Source organism: Amphibalanus amphitrite, unplaced genomic scaffold (genome assembly GCF_019059575.1).
Source record: "Amphibalanus amphitrite isolate SeventyFive unplaced genomic scaffold, NRLGWU_Aamphi_draft 001302F_arrow, whole genome shotgun sequence".
NCBI classification, from domain to species: Eukaryota; Metazoa; Arthropoda; class Thecostraca; order Balanomorpha; family Balanidae; genus Amphibalanus; species Amphibalanus amphitrite.
The window spans coordinates 14569-28793 of NW_024882795.1; positions in this window are offsets into that span (position 1 = coordinate 14569).

Genomic DNA, 14225 nt, shown 5'->3' on the forward strand with positions numbered 1-14225 from the left:
AGCCAGGCACACGCACGCACACGCCGAGGGGCAGCCGGCAGCAGCTCCCGCGTTTTTACCGCGCCACCTGCCCCGGGAGGCGTCGGCGGGTGTCGGCAGCGGTCGACAGATGTCAGCGGTACGGCCGGCGAGCGGGCGCGAGCGCGCCTGCGGTCAGTTCATTAGTGGCCGGACGTCCAGCGGATAATGTGAGAGTGCTGGGACTGCCTCGGGACTGACTCATGACTGGTGACGGGCTGGGAAATCAATCATTCAGCGGCTGCATACATAACGGTTAGCGACTCTACTCAGCAATATCATTTATATAAAAGTCATGCACCTCTGACTGTGGTCGGTATAGGGAGCTGAACCGGCAGGTCAGGTCAGCTGTCCGCCGTGACACGCGGGACGAGATCGGCCGGCGCCTGCGGGAGGGCGGCTTGAGCTCACTGGTGGCGCAGCGTGCGGCCACAGGGGAAGCGGCCGGCCAGACCATCGCCTGACGCGGACGTGAACGCTATCAGCCGCGATATTTTATCAGTGTCGGCCCGGCCGCGGCCCGGCAGGTGGTCTCTGCAGGCCCGGAGCCGGCGATACGCCTCCCAAGCGTGGCCAACGGCCGGTTCCAGGTGACAACGGTCACCCAGGGGTATGTTAGTCGGATGGGCGATGGAAAGGCCACTTTGACTCTGAAGCTATCGCCAAAAGCACCGAACGGGCTGTATACGATCAGTTACTTTACAAACCAGCAACCATTATCTATTCTTATCTAGTCAGCCTGGTCTTAGGTCGAATCCCTCCACTGACACTGCTCCTTACTGTAACATATAGAGTACTTATTGGAGATTTGAAGCTATGGACCAGAGCGAGGTCAGTCTTCTACATCTGTTAGATCTGTGTTTGTGTGTTTTGGAAGTGTTTACACTGCTCTAGTGTTTTGGTTCTCTAGTGCTCTAGTGTAATCTAGAAGTGTTTTGGCGTTATTACTGCGCGCAACGCAGCATATACCAACGCGTGCTACCAAACGTTTTAGTAAAAGATTCAAAATCGTTAGATCTGCGATGACGTCACACATTCAGAGGGGGAATTCAAATGCACTAGCCCCTCTGAATCAAAAGTGCTGCCACTTTGAAATTAGATATTTTCGATTTGAGGCTTTTCTCGATGCTGTGAGTGCTCAAACCGGTAAGTGCAAGCCAGGGACTCCATTTTGGCTATCTCAACTCAAAACTAATGTTAAGGTGGGATGGTTACTTTAAGTGCATTGTAATGTCTGATAGGTAATTGATTAATTGATTAGTCTCTGGTGACCCTTTGAAGGTCACCAGAGATCAGCAAAGTGAAAATATTATTTTTCCCGGATTACGATGATAATCAGCTTCAGACGCTCTAGCGCGAGAACCAGAAGAGCTAGAGCGGCTTGGAAAAAGAAACGATAGCCCATTTACAGCACTATCTGGAGTAAAACGTCAGATTTGTCCTCAGGTCAACGGATTGGCTTCCAGGGGTAAAAAATCGCCAAAATAACCAATATTGACGAAACTAGTCTTTTTCGGGCATACCTAACTTCTGACATCGACGTGTTTTTTTTTCCAAACCCGACATCTGTTCTCCCGTAAATTTCCGGGAAGCACGAAAGATGTCTCCAAAAAGTGTCGAATTTCGATCTTGATCAATGTGTGTTCGTAAGCTTGTTCTGACATTGCTTAATCTGCCAAGACAAAAAAAAAAATCAGAGAAAAAGAGTGACTGTAGGTACCTTTTCTGAAAGGTTCTTATCAACTTGTCGGAAATTCCCGGGAGAACAGATATGGGGTTTGGAAAAAAGAATACGTCGACATATTAAAGCTCGGTCAATAATTTAATCAATATAACATTTTTCTCAGACGCGTCGTTTCGAAGACATCAATTTCAATAATGCATAAAATAGCCTCGAAAAGTCAAATTGAAAATTTGATCTCAGGTCAAGGTCACGACCTGACCCAAAAAAGTCATTACGAGCGAGCGAGCGCAGCGAGCGAAGCGAAGTCTTTTCAATATAACGGAAAAATCTCAGTATGAGCGGCCCGGCCCGGCCCGGCCTGTAACGCTTTTGAGAGGCTTATATCTCAGCAACCGCTGGACCGATTGGCCTGCGGTCTTTTTTGCTGGGTAGCCCCATCCCTTCTACCCCGTAATTGACTACTTTTGATACATCTAGCTCAGTGACCGTCGTGGCACGTGCCACGTGAAAAGTCAAGGGTGTTCAAGCAGTTTTGCAAAAGTAGTGATTTTGAGAGGCCCATATCTCAGCAGGGGCTTGAGCGATTGTCTTGCGGTAATTTTTATAGGGTAGCTGCATCCCTTCTACCAAAGGTCAGATACTCTTGATCGATGTGAGTGACCCCTACTGCACGTGCAAAATACAAAAAGAAGAGGTACCAAATTTGTTCCCATTTCAGTAACTCGGTAATTACTGGGGCGATTTCGCTGAAACTTGGCATACAGATAGGCACCCACCAGGCAATGCATTCCCATGTGTTGCGGTTAGGGCATGCTACTGCACGTGCGCACGTGCAGGGGGCTTTCCAGATCTCGAGAATGGCTGGGCCGATTGCGCTCAAATTTGGTACACGGTTGGGGACCGGTTAGTAGGGTGCCGTGCAAAAGTCATTTTGAACCCCGTTTTGCACGTGCGCACGTGCAGAATGCCGCTTCCAGATCTCAGGAACGGCTGGGCCGATTGCGTTAAAATTTGGCACACCGCTAGCGGCCGGTTAGAAGGGTGCTTTGCACAAGCACGTTGGAAGTACCCTCTCGCCCTTCCGCACGTGCAGGGCTCACTATCTCGCTCGCTCGTTCTTCGCCCAAAAGGCGTTTTACTGGTAAGTAATTTCTATTGATTTTTTCTCGTTTACCCTAACAATCCATTTTTGTTCCTCAGATTACCTGTATGCTTCCATTCCACGCTCATTGCCTAAATATTTTATGCGTCATGCGGTAACAAACAACGTCCTCACGCCCTTGCGGCGGCCTAACGAGCGGCCACCACAACAGAGCGCGGCAGTGAACGACACTCAGCCGACCGTCTCGAGGGACGCAACTCGAGCCGGGTCCTGCCGAATCGGACTCACCTCTGACCTTGAGCGCCCTATCGGACACTGCAGTACACTGCGCACTATCCTCTCTCAGGTGTTGTTGAGATTGGAGCGTGCCCTTGCCTCAGACTGCTCTATTGACTCACATCGTGAGCATTGTTTTCCTCTCTTTGTTTTTACTTAGCGGATGATAAAGACGGGCTACGTCATCAATGCACCATACACAGGGCCTTCTCGGTACGTTTTTATTACGAGCGAGCGAGCGAGCGAGCGCAGCGAGCGAAGCGAAGTCTTTTCAATATATGTAAGGGAAAAATCTCAGTATGAGCGGCCCGGCCCGGCCCGGCCTGTAACGCTTTTGAGAGGCTATCACAGCAACCGCTGGACCGATTGACCTGCGGTCTTTTTTGCTGGGCAGCCCCATCCCTTCATCCCCGTAATTGACTACCTACTTTTGATACATCTCAGTGACCGTCTTGGCACGTGCCACGTGAAAAGTCAAGGGTATTCAAGCTGTTTTACAAAAGAAGTGATTTTGAGAGGCTCATATCTCAGCAGCCGCTTGGGTGATTGTCTTGCGGTAATTTTTGTAGGGTAGCTGCATCCTTTCTACCAATGGTCGGACACTATTGATCTATGTGAGTGACCCCCAGGCCTCACTGCACGTGCAAAATGCAAAAAGAAGAGGTGCCAAATTTGTTCCCATCTCAGTAACTCGGTAATTACTGGGGTGATTTCGCTGAAACTTGGCATACAGGTAGGCACCCACCAGGCAATGCATTTCCATAGGGGTGTTCACGGGCACCGCACACTGCTGCGTGCGGTGTGTGCGGTGCGTCCAGCAGGCGTGGGGGTAGGGGATGGGTAGGCGGTTCTGACGTCACGGCTGCGTGCGGTGGACGGTCCGCTGTGGCCAGTCCCGACCGGCCACAGCGATCGCTGTGTGCGGTGACGAAAGGCTGACGTAGGGACGCAGTGGGCGGAGCTTCGAGGCTGTGTGCGGTCCGACCGCACACAGGGCCCGTGAACAGCCCTCATGTGTTGCCGTTAGGGTGCTACTGCACGTGCGCACGTGCAGGGGGCGCTTACAGATCTCGAGAACGGCTGGGCCGATTGCGCTCAAATTTGGTACACGGTTGGGGACCGGTTAGTAGGGTGCTGTGCAAAAGTCAGTTTGGACCCCGTTTGCACGTGCGCACATACAGAATGCCGCTTCCAGATCTCAGGAACGGCTGGGCCGATTGCGTTAAAATTTGGCACACCGCTAGCGACCGGTTAGAAGGGTGCTTTGCACAAGCCCGTTGGAAGTACTCTCTCGCCCTTCCGCACGTGCAGGGCTCACTATCTCGCTCGCTCGTTCTTCGCCCAAAAGGCGTTTTACTGGTGCTGTACATCAATTGATTAGTCTTGCCCAGCTCTGAACGTAAGAAGTAAGCACATAGGACACCCCAGATTCTTGCAGATAGGTGTACTGATAACGCATGTTATCGATCAATGTGCGGACGACACTGTATACATAGCCCGCGCCGGGCCGGTGCTCGGCGCCAACCGTGCGGGGCTGGGCGGGGGTGTCTGAACACCCCCTGTCTAATAACTCGGCTCCCGGGCCACGTGGCGATGCACAGTAAGCGGCATTCAAAAGAGCGCAAAGATCATGACGAAAGTACCTCGGTCATTTTTAAGGTCTGGTCAAAGGTCAGGTCACCAGAGGTCACCAGAGATAAGATTTCGCATGTTTCATTTTTTTTTTTTTTGACAAACCGGCGCATAGCTCGGGAACCAATAGGTAGAAAAATAGAATAGTTATAAGTACCTACTAGAGCGACGAGCGTCGTGGACGCATTCGATAACTCTTTTAACTCTCTTACTGAAATGTGTCATATTTGACTTAACCCGCGCCCCACTGCACAGTGGGGATTTTTCCGATCTAGCGCCTATTAATTCAAAAAATATTTTTTGGATTTTTGTTTATTTTTTGTGTCAGTAGGGCTAAGAAATGTCTGAATTTTTCATATATGGCATTGTTTTATCTGTATGTCCACAGCAAAACTAGGAAAAATGCGCCCAAAGTTCACACTCATGCGTGATTACTCAATGGGCTCAGCAAGGCCCGAAAGTATAGCTCAATTTCATTGTCCTGTCCTGTTGGTTTTAATCTTGCGAGGTCTTAAAGTTGCATATCGTCTGAAAGGCACCTTTATTAGGAATGGAATGGCAAACAAAAAGTATGCCACAACCTTACTAAGGTCACAAAAATGCCCTTTACAAAAAAACTCTTACAGACACCATATTGAAGGAATGGTATTCTAAATAAATGTAGGAAATCAACAATGTTCTCCACACTTTTCCACTCCGAAATATATCCTATGGAATTCGCCACTTTCTTCTGCACAAGACAACGCCTAGTTTGGCTGCCGAAACTTGCCTGAACACGGAATATTCACATTAGAGTATCTTAACACCCCACTCGAGGAGCGCTAGGGCAAACAGCACGATATAGGTATGTTCCGGACATAGGCGAATAATTTTACTTCGTGATTTATATGATGCATATTTTCTGAGACACATTCATTAGGAATAGGATGACAAGCGTAAATTATACATACCGTAACCTTATTAACCATCGCACTTGCGGGGAGGGGGAGGGGGAAGGGGTCGGATAAAACCCCATGGTTTTCCGCAAATTACTCGCGCAAAAAGCGGCCGATCGCGCCGAAACTTTCGGTACCCTCGAGATCATCAATTTTACATCTAACCTAAAAATTTCATGACTCTGACCCAACTGACCTTTGACCTGTGGCATATTTCTCGAGACCATGTTTGGCCGGAATCACGATTCGGCGTATGCCAGCTCACATTATCCGCGGTTTCCAGTCTTTTTGTGGTTTTAAACGTTCAAATATGTGAAATGATGTTGGTGCCATGCATAATGGTGGGTGTCAAGGTCACGTGAAGGTCAAGTCAAGGTCATTGACCTTTTGATGACCTTGGTTCACTTTTTCGAGTTTTACTTGTTTCTAGGGTAGTTTTTGGTGCTGATTTCGATTTTAGCAGCCATTTGAATATTTACGAAGTAGTTCTAGTGCCTTCGTTCCATGTTACGAAGCTATCAGTAGTAGGTGACACTTCTATGGATGGCCGGCAGGACGCCTACTAATTGATCTAACCTGACCTGACCCGACCTGGCCTAAATGCATAAAGACATCGTCTGTGATCAAAACTAACATGAAATGCGTGATCAGCACCCCAAAATACCTCGTAACACCCTAACTTTGCGAAGTTTCAAGAGGTCTCGATTTCCCAACTTTAGTTGGGTCATTAAACTGACTTGGAAAGTCAGCTTATGACCTTGGACTTTGAAATTGGATATATTCGGCCTAATTTCGTCATAGGCAGCACGCTTGACTTTTCCGCGAAGCTCTAGCTTGATCAGGGGCCAAACGGCTGAGCGGGGGGTCCAATTGAACCCCCTATACTATGTTGATTATGCACATTTACAGGTAAAATTCTCACCAGGACACACCAGCCAACATCTGTGCACAATCTGGCTACAATTCTACCTATGGTTTGCCCTCTACGAATAAATACGTGCTAGATTGGAAAAATCCCCACTGTGCACTGGGGGGGAGGGGGCTACTCATAACCCCCCTCTCGTTTTTCTGCAATAACTTCTAAACCACTAGACATGTCGACGCGAAAATTTCAGTACCTTCGGCTGCATCAATTTGACACCTTGTGTCAAACTACGAACTTCGTAGCTACCATAGATCGGCCGGAAATGACGTCAGAGTGACGTCATGTTCGACCGATCTCGACGCAAAACATTGAACTACGGCAATTGCTCTCAAGAGCTCAGTTTTTGAACTAGATCCAATTTCGAACATATTTGGTGGAGTGCTGTGCTGAGCATTGTTAGAAGGAAAATAGTTATCATTGAGATATAATAGCCTTTGCTCATATTAAGTTCCGAATGGAAAATGAAATGCAAAATTCTTTGAAAAAATACCCCCTTTCTAAAAAAATAAATATGTATTTTTTCAAAGCATTTTGCATTTCATTTACCATTCGGAACTTAATATGAGCAAAGGCTATCATATCTCAATGATAACTAGATCCAATTTCCTTGCATGAAAGGACTTCAAATACGCAGTGCTATCAAACTGCTATCTCAGATGTTCAAAATTTTGAACATTTTGAAACTTATTAACATTAAATTTCAAAATTTATATTTTCATCTTTTTTCCATTTTTTTTTTACTTTTCGAAAAAACCGGAATAATATGATAGAACACCTGCCCATGATATACTCTAACAAGTTCTAGGATATCTTCAGAAATAGCCAAGTTATACCTACGCATTATAGCATAAATTTCACTATTATAAAAATCAATTCTTCAGTACGTATTTGACGTCGCACACCAACATAAATAGCATCATCGTGTTCTGAGCTCAAACTGCATCTAATAGGCACATTTTTTGTTGAAACATTTCAACTTTGAAATTTGACCTTTTTGACCTGAAAGTGACTTGACCTCCGGTAAATTTAGCTGAAAATGACCTCAAATGATACAGACGACATTGGTTTCGAAAACCACGAGTAAAATGGACCATAAAACATGCGTCACGTGACTGATACATGATATACAATTCTCGTGACCTATAGGCTGACCTGACCCTGACCTAGAAATCAAAGTACAAGTCTTGTACCCTCAGGGTATCTAAAGCATCTATTCATAAGTGCGTAAACAAAAATGAGCCTTATCTCACTTGTACCTAAGCCGACGACCAGAGCCCAAAATGTGAATAAGCCAACCATCGATAATTTTTACTTTGACCTAACCTGTGACGTCATGGGTGACCTCGAGGTCAATAAAATTAGGTTACGATCGACAGTATTTCCGGGGCTATCAGACGCCGTTTGAATTTTGACAATCGGCCCAGTAGTTTCGGAGTTAGGAGGGGGGGGGGGCTATGAAGCCCAACTGAGGGGGGATGAAGCCTCCCCCTCAGTAGGGCGTGTTATACGCAGACCCCAGAGGGGCGCGGGTTAAGGTCAATAGTCTAGCCTCCGGAGGACAAAAACTAAAAATAGCAGTTTTTACGAAAAGTGTTTTTCAACAATAACTTTAAATCAAGAAAGGTACGATACTTATTTTGCCAGCGTCGTTTTCCTCTCGTCGAGACGCATCGTGTGAGCTTTTATTAGACCTTTCAAGGTCAACTTGAAAAATGGATCTCAGGTCAAGGTCATGACCTGACGGGAAAGGTCATGTTGCATGTCAGTCGATCCGTATCGTCGACCTGAGCGCATCTAAGTGTTTCCATCGTTCCAGCATGTCTCTATCAAAAGTTATTAGAAGAAAAAAAAAACTGCTGGGGACCTTTCGTGGCCTGAGATGACCTCAGGGACATAAGGGGGAGTCACGGATACAATTTTCCGATTCAATGTCTCAAGTTTACCTGTAACCTTGTTGACCGATAAGTGAGCTTACGAGTATGCAGTTGGTGTCAGACGAGTTCAGCGGAACACTCTGAAATTATACAAACACAATCGCTATGACCGGAGGAGCGGAGTGAATGACCGGATAAAGCGCATGACCCGATGAATCGGATGAGGGTTCTCACCTGACAGGAAGCTGCCGATGCGTAGGCCTGTGGTCTCGCTGCGGCCGGCTTGGGTGACCGAGGTCGGGACGGCGCCACCCGTGGTCAGCTTCTCGATTGGGTGGTCGTCTCATCGTGCCGCTCACGGCTCTTCCTGGCACTGCTGGAAGGGAGCGTGGCACTGGACGGCCAGAGATCAGCTCGCCCGTAGTCGCCACCCTCTCCTGCAGTGCTTCCTGAATCTCTGGGAGAGGGCTGGAACCTGTCCTGGAAGGCAGCCGCACTTTTCCAGATGTCCGTTTGTGTGCGACGCGAGGCGGCACTAGGAGAGACCAGAGTGTCGGCGGCGTGCTGAAGTCCGCGGCCGCGCCCAGGTGGCGGGCCGTGTTGGTGATGATGTCGTTGTCCTGGTTGGACGCCGTGTTGGTCAGCGTGTTGAGCGGGTTGGCCTGAGCAGAGACCGTGATGACGTCGTTATCGGTGTTGGTGAGCGATGGCGTGTTGGTGTTGGTGCTGGTGACGGTGTTTCCGCCGCTGACGGTGACGGAGGTGGTGCTGCCGCCGCCGGAGGTGGTGCCGCCCGCCGCTGCGGAGGCCGAGACAGTGGTGGTGTAGCCGAGCACCACTGCGATCGGCAGGAAGCCGAGCAGCTCCTTGAGCCCGGTGCGCTCCGGGCAGTCGCACTCGTGGTGGTTGTAACCCTTCGGCCGGCGGCTGCCGCGGATGCTGCGTCCCAGTTTGGCCATGATCGTTTTAAAGCGTGCCTTCCACGACTTGTGGCCGGGTGAGTGTCTGGCTAGCGGTGTTTGACCGTCCACTCTGCGGTGTCGTTGAACCGGCCGGCCGCGAGACTCAAACGCTCCACGGCGTCTTGGAGCCCTGCGTGCCACCTGCCATCCACTGGGGTTGTTTTTAGCCTCAGCTGCCTCACGCCGACGCGATCTCTTCGATAACACACTGACACTTCCTTGATGTGTGGTTCTGTGCCTCGACATCAAGGGCAACGTGAGCTGACCAGTCGAGTTCAGTGAAGTGCGCTCCTTAGACTCGGGGGACTGGAGCGGGGAGCTGAGACAGGTTTGTTTGCCGGCGCATGGTCTCCTCTGAGGTCTGAGGTGAGACGAGGTGCTCCTCCGAGCTCCAGACGTTGACACCGGACTGACGGATGGTGCCAGGTGCCGGCGTACACGGTGGCTCTCAGCAGGATGCATCTTCCAGTTAACTGGCGGAGCGATCAAGCTTTCAAAAACTTCAGTTAAATTGCTGGATATCTTGAGAATATTCGTTCTTCTCGTCTCGTCGTTCGGCGTCTGATCCAGTAAGAAACTGGCCAATTCTGAAAGAAATTTAATCACGTTATCAGTACAGTGTCTTGTGAGAAATGCCTAAAATGATTAAAAATCAGATAAGACCAATCGGAACAGTATCTCCTAGTCCTACCTAGTCCTTTTACCATTATTGATGCTTCTTATGGACATGCATCAAAGGCTCGATAAAGCCCCGAACAGCTTATCTATCACCCCAGACCAAAGTGAATACCGTTCACCTTCCCTCCGGCCCAGTTCAGCGCCGTCCCTCCAGCGTACCGTGGTAATGGGCGCCGTCCGCCCGGGCGCGTCCCGTGGCCGTCGCGTTGGCCACCGCCTGGTAGTTGTTGGATGTGCTTGTCAGCGCGTACACCAGCAGAGCGGCCAGCGAGAGGACGCCCAGCGCGGTGCCTGGCCGACTGAAATCCTCGCACAGACACTGCTCCTTCATGGCGGCCGTGGAAGCCGACGGGTAGCCGTCAGTGGTGTCCCCCGGCAGGTTATACCCGGTACCGACCTGGTGACATTTCACACACATGTTACAATGACAGGGTGTGCTCGGTACCGGCCTTAAAACGGCCGGTGCTAAGTCGGCGTGTCATAACCGCAGGTTGTTTCTTCATTAGACAAACACTATTTGTTAGAATTGTGTTTTTCTATTGAAAAACAACCGGAGCAGTCCTTCATCGGGCTATCTGCAGGGCGTATTTTAACATGTTAACTGGGTCGGCAATTGCCGACCCAGTCACGGAGAATGCCGACCCAGTGACAGCCGTTTGCCGACCCAGTTGCCGCCCCCTCTAGGATGCAGCACGCACATGCAGGCTAGGTGCCGTCATTCATAGTGAGGCTGCTGCCCTCCAAAATGATAATGCCGCCTCTTAAAGTGAACCAGCCGTCTATAGAAAGTGATCATCCCGCAACTCAATGTGACAGTGCCGCCCCTAAATCTGTTAGTAGCCCCACTCAATGTAATGGTGCCGCCCTTCTAAGCATCTGTGGAGCCCCTCAATGTGATGATACCGCCCCTCAAGAAGATGATGCCGCCCCTTTCAGTATCGGTGGCGCCCCTCAATGTGATGGTGCCGCCCTCAAAGTGCCGGTGGCGCCCCTGAATGTGATGGTGCTGCCCGCCAACAAGTCGGTGGCGCCCCTCAAAATGATGCTGCCGCCCCTAATAGTGTCAGTGACGCCCTTCGAAGTGTCGGAGGAACCCACCAATATGATGGTGCCGCCCCTCTAGATATCCACATAGCCCCTCATTGTGATGGAGCCGCCCCTCAAGCAGATGATGCCGCCCCTGAATGTGATGGTGCTGCCCGCTAACGAGTCGATGGCGCCTCTCAAAATGATGCTGCCGCCCCTTAAGTGTTAGTGCCGCCCCTTATAGTGTCAGTGACGCTCTTCGAAGTGTCAGAGGAACCCACCAATGTAATGGTGCCGCCCCTCTAGGTATCCACATAGCCCCTCATTGTGATGGAGCTGCCCCTCAAGCAGATGATGCCGCCCCTCAAGAAGATGATGCCGCCCCTTTCAGTATCGGTGGCGCCCCTCAATGTGATGGTGCCTCCCTCAAAGTGCCAGTGGCGCCCCTAAATGTGATGGTGTCTCCTGTCAACGAGTCGGTGGCGCCCCTCAAAATGATGCTGCCGCCCCTAAAAGTGCTGGTGCCGCCCCTTAAGGTGTCAGTGGCGCCCTTCAAAGTTTTGGAGGAACTCATCAGTCATCAATACAATGTTGCCGCCCTCTAACTTTCTGTAGCGCCCCTCCATATACATAATGGTGCCGCTTCTCAAACCATCCGTGGCGCCCCTCAAAGTGATGGTGCCGCCCCTTACAGTGTCGGTGGTTTCTCCTCAAAAGTCAAGGTGCCGCCTCTCAAAGAAATGCTGGTGTCCCTCGAAGTGTCGGAGGCGCTCCTCAATGATGTTGCCGCCCCTCAAACCTTCCGTAACGCCCCTCCACGTCATGGTGCCGCCCCCCAATGTGCTCATGGCGCCCTTAAATGTGATAGTAACGCCGGTCAAAGTGCTCCTGGCAGTGTCGGTGGCGCCCCTTTATAGTGTCGGTGGCGCCCCGAACAGTATCGGTGGTGCCCTCAAAGTGATGATGTCACCCTCAAACAAACGGTGGCGCCCTTCGAAGTATCGGAGTCCCTAAATATCATACCTATTGCCACCCATTAACCATCTGTAGCGCCCCTCCATATGATGAAGCCGCCCCTTAAAGTATCCGCGGCGTTCCTTAAAGTTACAGTGCCGCCCCTTACAATGTGGGTGGCGTCCTCAAAATAAAAGTGATGCTGCCCCCCCCCCCCCCGAGTAATGTTGGCGTCTCTTCTTTAAGTATCGGAGGCGCTCCTCATTGTCAACTGCTCACATGGCGCCCTTCAATGTAATGGTGCCACCCCTCAACGCTCAAAGAGATAATTGCGCTCCTCACACTTCATAGTGTCGGTGGTGTCCCTCAAAGTGGTTTAAGTGCCCTAAAAAAATTGGTGGCGCGCCTCAAAATGATGCTGCCGTCCCTTAGCATATCTGCAGCGCCCCCAAAATGATAGTGCCTTCCCTTAACCGGCGCCGGGCTGAGGTTGTTTGAACCCCCCCTCCCGACCCCTATAACTTGGCTACTTGGGCCACGTAGCGACACGCGGTAAGCGGCATTCGAAGGAGTGTCAAAACTACTTGGGTTAGTTGGTTAACCGTACTTTGGTTAGGTTAAGTCAAATGTCAAATATCAGGTGACCAGAGGTCATCAAAGGTGAAATGTGGGTGAAATGTTGTCTGTTTCAACATTTATTGACAAACTGGCGCATAACTCGGGGAAGAATAGAACTACAGCACCGCGAAAAAGCGCATTCGATAGCTCTTCACCGTCCCTATAAAGTCCTCAGACTTGACCTAACATCAACGACTTAACCTCCAGAGCACAACTTGTTTAACACGCGCAGTGGAAGGGGGGGGGGCGGATTTCGCCCACCCCTCCTGTTTTTCGCCAATAACTCGCGCTGGTAAAGGTCATGTTGCATATCAGTCGATTTGTATCGTCAAACTGAAATCATCTAAGGTGTTTTCATCGCTCAGGCATATCGCATGTCTCTATCAGAAGTTATTGAAAAAAACCTGCTGGAGGCCTACCAATCCATGACCTGACATGACCTCAAGGACATAACGAGGGGTCGTGGTTGGCATTTTTGCGATTAAGTGTGTCATTTTTAATTGTTTTCTGATGTTTAAATTCGTTAACTTTGACATTTGTCTACCTATAAAAAGAGGCACATGCCCCGACTTTCTCCCATTTCCTTATACCTAATGGAAGGGTCGCAAAATTGTCCTTACCTTTGGTCAAAGACATCGCAATTTCGAGACTTACATTTTATGTATGTACAGGTCCCGCGGGTTTTAAGCGTAGGTTTTGCCTTTCCGGCTATATCTTTTTGGTCTTCAGCTTTGTAGGCTTGAAGATGTGACCTATTTATTCGTATAGCTCCCTTCCATGATCATGGAAAAAGGTTTGATCGTATGCCGGCTAGTTTCGGAGAAATTAAAAGAAAACATCAAAATTCGCCGTTTGGGGCATTCTGACCGCGGCTTCCCTGCAGTCGCCTATGACTACAGTGGTGCCACCCAACGGGTAGGACGCTGAAACACAGAGGCATGAATGAATCCAGCGCGTGGTGAACGGTGGATAGAGGCGGGACGCGGCAGAGGCTATCACTGCGGCCCGCGCAGGGCGTCCTTGGACAGCGGACGAGCCTTCGGGCGGTGAGGCCAGAGGTCACGACAGCCAGGCGCTGTTTGGCATGAAGGGAGGGGAGGCGCTCGCCTCCGCCAGCCTCGCCTCAGCCAACTTAGCCGGTGTGGTGGTAGTGGTGGTGGTGTGGGGGGGGGGGGCGGCAGGCGAGAGGGGCTAGAACGAACGGGATAAAATAGAATGGAAATGACGTGCCATGTCAACTTACAATATTGTTTACCTAATAAGCATTTATTAACATTACGGAAAACTCACCACATTAAATTGAGAAATATACAGGAGATGTTTTTTATCGATGTTACCGTTTTCTTTTAATGGAAACCCTTCTTCTTATTAGGGGTGATAAAATGAACCCCTCTCCTTGGTTTTCCTGAATAACTTGCGTTTAAAGTGGCGGATAGCAGCGAAGCTTTCAGTGCCGTGAGTTATTTTTCTCACCATAAGTAAATAAATACCCATGCGGTCAGGAGTCGGATAAGTTCAGGCCATCTGCAATTGAAAGTTTA